This window comes from Geotrypetes seraphini, chromosome 4, assembly GCF_902459505.1.
Source record: "Geotrypetes seraphini chromosome 4, aGeoSer1.1, whole genome shotgun sequence".
In the NCBI taxonomy this organism is placed as follows: domain Eukaryota; kingdom Metazoa; phylum Chordata; class Amphibia; order Gymnophiona; family Dermophiidae; genus Geotrypetes; species Geotrypetes seraphini.
Genome location: NC_047087.1, coordinates 83,920,137 through 83,926,136, shown reverse-complemented (window position 1 = coordinate 83,926,136; position 6,000 = coordinate 83,920,137). Strand labels below are relative to the sequence as shown.

Here is a 6,000-nt window from a genome sequence, read left to right as displayed (position 1 = left end):
CATAGATTCAATTTTAGAATGTATCACTGTAGAATCTTTAACAGCAGATACCGAGACAGCTTGTAAATTATTACATTGAGTTTCTACAATATTTAATCGTTTATCCAAACAACCTAAGTTAGAATCCACATTTTCTAATTTAGAAGAAACGGAATGAGAAAAATCCCCCATTTGTTTCATCAACTTCAACTTCAACTCTAGATATTCCTAGCCATAAATCCCTTAGGGTAATATCCTGTGTTTCCTCTGTATGTGGACTTTCCTCCACTCCTCCAGAAAAAATCAATGGTTTAGGTATTTCAGTATAAACTAATTTACCTATATGAGTAGAGGAAACCCCTTGTTCATCGGATATAGTAGGGTTTATATTCCTACTATCACTTGATACTGGGTGAAGGGGAGGAGTCCGTTCGAGGGGACTTAGATGAATCTATATTTGATGATACAGCAAGTGGATTTTCAGATAATAATGTTAAATGTCTGTCCATGGGACCAGATACCACTGGTGGTGAACTTTTTGGTTTAATTTTTCTTTTCCCCATATTCAAACAAACATGCAAATATTTAAAGTAAATTATATTACCAAGAAGATCCTGCTCTCAGGCTCCTCGTGGCTCCAAGGGGCGTGCCCTAAGGGGCCCTGCGGCCGCGGCAACTTTTTAAGAAGTTGGAGACGGACCCGATGAAATCAGGGGGTCCGTCTCTATGAGTGCCTGTTGGCGTTGGTCGAACAAGGTGAAGAACCGCTGCTGCAGGAGACAGGGACCACCAGAAAGCCTCCTCAGATATCCTCCGGGTCAGTAACAGCTCCCAATGTGAACCGCGGCAGCGGCAACTTTTTAAAAAGTTGGAGACGGACCTGATGACGTCAGGGGGTCCATCTCTATGAGTGCCTGTCGGCGTTGGTCAAACAAGGTGAAGAACCGCTGCTGCAGGAGACAGGGACCACCAGAAAGCCTCCTCAGATATCCTCCGGGTCAGTAACAGCTCCCAATGTGAACCACGGCAGCGGCAACTTTTTAAGAAGTTGGAGATGGACCTGATGATGTCAGGGGGTCCGTCTCTATGAGTGCCTGTCGGTGTTGGTCAAACAAGATGAAGAACCGCTGTTACAGGAGACAGGGACCACCAGAAAGCCTCCTCAGATATCCTCCGAGTCAGTAACAGCTCCCCGGGAAGCAATGTTAAGTGTGACCGTAACCCATCTACCCTGAGAATCATGGGAGGAGTGCACGATGGTATATTGAAGATGCTTAGCCAGTAAAATAGCCACCCCACCTTTAGATGAAACTGCGGGAGAGAGAAAAAACAGTGAGAGATCCAGTCTCGCTTCAATTTAGCAGACTCAATGGCGTTCAATTTGGTTTCCTGCAGAAAGACCACCTGAGCAGAATGATGCTTGCAAAATAACAACATTTTCTTTCTCTTGATAGGGTGATTCAAACCTCTAATATTCAGAGATAATACATTACATACTGACATTTAAACAAGTAAATCATATAATATTGCAATCCCCTGCATGAAAAAGAAGAAAAACTGTACAGCACACTTACAGACATCCCGCTGCCTAGTGATTCTGATACCTGATAAAAACTGCCTAGCCCACATCAAACATAGGAAACCCCCAAACATACACATACAACCCCCCACCCTCCCAACAGCCATCTAAACCCCCACCCACCCACAAAACAAAAGCCTTGTAACCATCCCGCCAAAAAGGCGACCCGAAGGCCTACGGAGGGGAAGAGACACCACAATATGGAGGCTCGAAGTCAACTCCTGCCCCCCAACAGCCCCGCAAAAAACAATGTTAGGTAAATACAGAAAATACAACTGGTATAACATTTCACTCATAACCCTGGTATGAGCATGACAAGGCTAGCAGCCAGAGCTGCACATTGTCATTAAAGCGAAAGTAAAGAAAACAGGATAAAGATAAAGTCTTAGAGGCAATCAGGTATCCATGCGTTGCAGCTCTTCCTGCTCCCTCAGGAAGAGATCCATCTCCTCAGGGTCGGTATAAGTTTTGGTTCTGTTTTGGTAGGTAATTTTGAAACGCGCCAGCGATAAGAGACCAAAGCGGGCCTCAAGAGCACGCAGACGAGGGCGCAAGGCCAAGAACTTGCATCGCTTCTCTGCCATGGCCTTAGTGTAATCAGCAGAAATGTAGATAGTTTGACCCTGCCAGTCAAGTTTACGAAGAGTTTTCATCTTATCTAGAATCATTGCCATATGAGGGAAGCGCAGCAACTTCATCACCACAGGTCTCGCTGTGATCCGAAAGGCGATTTGGTCAGTGCCCTGTGGGCCCTTTCCACCTGTCGAATTTCAAGGATAACACTTTGGGGAGCCAATCTTCAAAAATTTTGCAGGCCTTCAATCCCCTCATTTAAGCCGCTGATGCTTAAATTATGTCTGCGACCACGGTTGCCAATATCTTTCAGCTGAATCTCCAGTGCATGCAGGGCTCTCCGATCCATTTTTTGATTCGTAGCGATCTCATCCACGAGCTGACTCTTCCATTCCAAAATAAGCATTTTGGCATCCATCGCCGACATTTTCTCCGTGAGATTCATAATCTCGTGCTTAATATCCTTGATATCATCCTTGCTCTCTGATAGCATGTTAGAAATGAGCTGTAGTTGATCTGACACTGTAAGCTCAGGTCTGCACGTGGCCTGTTCACATCGCCCTTAGTAGGGGGTCAGCGGATCTTGTTTCGGCCGTTTAACACCAGAAGTGCCGGCAAAAGCAGCCTCAATTTTACCCTGCTTAGGCATCATTTCAGCTAGGAATATCGCTATTTCTTTTGTAGAAGGTGAGTGGAAATGTAGAATTAGCGGAGCCATTGGCGGGAGCTCGTGACTCAAGCCTCCATATTGATCGGGCTCCCTAGCGTTCCCCACCCCTCCCCGATTTTGGAAAGTTTAACATTCTCAAATTATTTCTCCTTTGCTTATTTTCAATGAATTCTTTTTCTGGATATATAACCTCTCATTAATTTCCACTTCTAAAGTCTTAATTTGATTAAGCTGTTCTGAATGCTTTTTTATACTCTAACAATGTTCTCGTAGTGTTTCACCTTGATGTCACCAAGGAATTAATAGTGCCACAATCATTTCACAAACTTGTCACTACTTTCTTCAGGTTGGAATCCATGACTTCAATAGCCTTCCACAGTGCATCCGTATTGACTTTGGCAGGCTTAATCATCTCTCCAAACAGATAGTCTTACTCCCAAGATAGCTTCCATGTAGGGTGTCGATATCCAGGCTCCAGCAGAGCAAGCATCCACCAACAACTTTCCCCCTGCTGCTCCTCCAGAATTAGACGCCGTCCTTTCCTCTTGGGACAACTGACTTGTCCAGGTATGACTTGTGTCCATACCTGCTGTGCTCTTGCTTCCAGGTTGGAGAGGGGCCTGTCCCTGATCCAGGCTTAGAGAGACCCAATCGATACTGAGATCTGTCGATTGGTCTGGCGTTCCTCCCAAAGCCAACAATACATTCATCGTGTGGTGTGCAACCGCTCCAGTAATGGTTGTTTGGATCAGTCACCTCAAGTTCCAGACTGCTAGAGGACCTGGCTGGGAACTTCCTTTCCACTTTCCTATGTTGAAATGCCAACAAAGAAGAAAGAAGAACCTCAAAGGTAAACTTCAGCAAGTGTTCAGACTTCCATAGTGGCGGGAGCTCAGCACACCGTGTCTGTCTTCAACGCCATCTTCTACAAATTGGCACTTAATGAAATAAGATAGCACTCTTTTCAGCTGCAGTGGCAAAATAATGCTCAGAATTTAGGAAGTTGGTTGGTTGGACTGAGAACTTTTCAGCACCACCTCGTAGATGCTTTTATGAATGGAAAAAAGACTACTTACATGCTGTAAGTAATTGTAAGCTGCAAAGTTATAAGCTCATTATTGGAAAATAGGCAGGTCTTTATTCATTTAGACTAGAGGATTTGATATACTTCCTTTCTGTGATACAACCAGTAGTTTACATGTATTCTATACAGGTACTTTCTCTGTCTCTAGCAGGCTCACAATCTAACACCCCCCTTTTTCTGCCATATTATCTGGAAAAATATTTGACATTGTACATTCCACTGTGGAAGCTGAGATCTGAGAATCATAGGTTGCTGGATACAAAGAAAGAGATCAATACCCGCTATGTACGAATGAAGAGCTCTTTTTTTCTCTATAGCCGGTCCATTGATGTGGAATGTCTTGTCCGGAGCATTACGCCATTGTAGAAATCTCCTGCAATTCAAGAAGCTGCTTAAAACCCATCTGTTTCTTCAAGCCTTCTTTAAGTGAATATAAAACATCTTTTGAGTTATGTTTTCATTGAAAAAAGGTGTACTAAATTGAAGAATGGAAGATTACTTGATAATTAGTTTGGATGCAGCCTTGTCGAGGACACGATGAAATAATATCGTGCCTTTGTATTTTCCTCTAATTCATATATGTCTCCTTTTAAAATGTGTGAGCCGCCTTGGATAAAGGCAGATTAAAATGTTTTAAATAAATAAATAAAACCACAGATTCGTTTTTTAGTGCCAGCCAGCATACAGAATGCTGCTACTACTACTACTATTACTATTAATTATTTCTATAGTGCTACCAGACGCAAGCTCTGCGCTGCTCCAACACTCATGAGCATCAGAGCAGTGCAAAGCATTCAGCGTGGGGGGGGGGGGTAAATTTTTGTGCCTGAGCAACAGAGGGTTAAGTGACTTGCCCAGGGTCACAAAGAGTTACAGAGGGACTTGAACCCCGGTTCTCAGCTCACTGCACTAACCATAAGGCTTCTCCTCTTTTTTTTTTTAATTACACATTCTGGTGGGCGAGCATGTGCAATACATATAAATATGAAAGAATGAATGCGGATTGCTTAGGTTTGAGTAATGCATTTAATAAAATATGGAGCCCATTGACTGCATTTGTTAACAAACAATAAGGATAATGTAATTTTTGTTTTTCTTTCTCACGTTTCCTTACACATCCAGGGTGGGGGGGAAGGGGGAGAGAGGGATATTTTGAGGGGTTAAAATATATGAGTATATTATTGTATTAAAAAATGATTTAATGTATTAATAATTGGATGGGGGGAAATGGTTGTTTCATTTATATTTTATGTATTAGCCGAAAAACTACCACCTGCTCATGAGGAGGCGGTAGCAGCTAGTGCGTGCGGCATTTTAGCGTGCACTAAAACTGCTAGCGCGCCTTTGTAAAAGGAGCCCTTAATTGTGGGAATGCTATAATATGGTTATTTGGATTACTAATATGAGATAGAATGGGATTTGGGGATTTTAAAATAAGTGAAAAAATTTGAATGACACTAGAATATCCAGGTAAATAATTTCCCTGTCATCTTAAATTTAACAGTCAAGAACAAATCCTATGCCAAAGACCTACTTTGAAAAATATAGCTTTGGGGGGTGTGTGGGAGGGATAAATATCTAATCCCTGCTATTCCACATGGAATCCACATGACAAAGGATAGGCATTCAAAGTTGTTTGTGGGTAAGGAAGTTAAGTTTTTATCTTATACCCTTTTTTTTTCTGTAGACAGGATTTGTGGCACAGTGCCCTATAAATCCCTTTGCAAATGAACAATTCCATTTCTTTTCTCTGTTAAGCACCCCCTGCAGGTTCAAAATAATTGGAAGGACTGGAGGCCCTTTTAGAGAAGGAAGTATTGGTTAGATTACAGTTGGAAAAGACAGAAGCAGTAAAACTTAATTATGCAGTGTATATTCTGTTTCAGTTCTGATCCATTAATACTGCCAGTCACAATTCAAAACATAGTTATGGTATGAGTGACCGAATCTATTTTATCTGACCCCTAATTGCTTGAAACACACTATGCAAGAGAAATAAATAATTAGTAGACTGCTACAACTATGACTGGGATTTTGATTAGGGGAGTAGAGGAACTTGTGAAACGAAGCTAAAAAAAAGTCATTTTGCACACTAATAAAAGACCTTTTTTGATA

General features: G+C 42.2%; 1 long non-coding RNA gene across 1 annotated transcript in view; it reads right to left on the bottom strand.

Annotated features, from left to right (window-relative positions):
- Positions 1–1,070: 1,070 nt before the first annotated feature.
- LOC117359889 overlaps positions 1,071–6,000 on the bottom strand; it is a 58,121-nt gene continuing 53,191 nt past the window's right edge. Inside the window, exon 3 of the long non-coding RNA XR_004539320.1 lies at positions 1,071–1,290. This is a non-coding gene — a long non-coding RNA (uncharacterized LOC117359889). The remainder of the gene's footprint in view (positions 1,291–6,000) is intronic.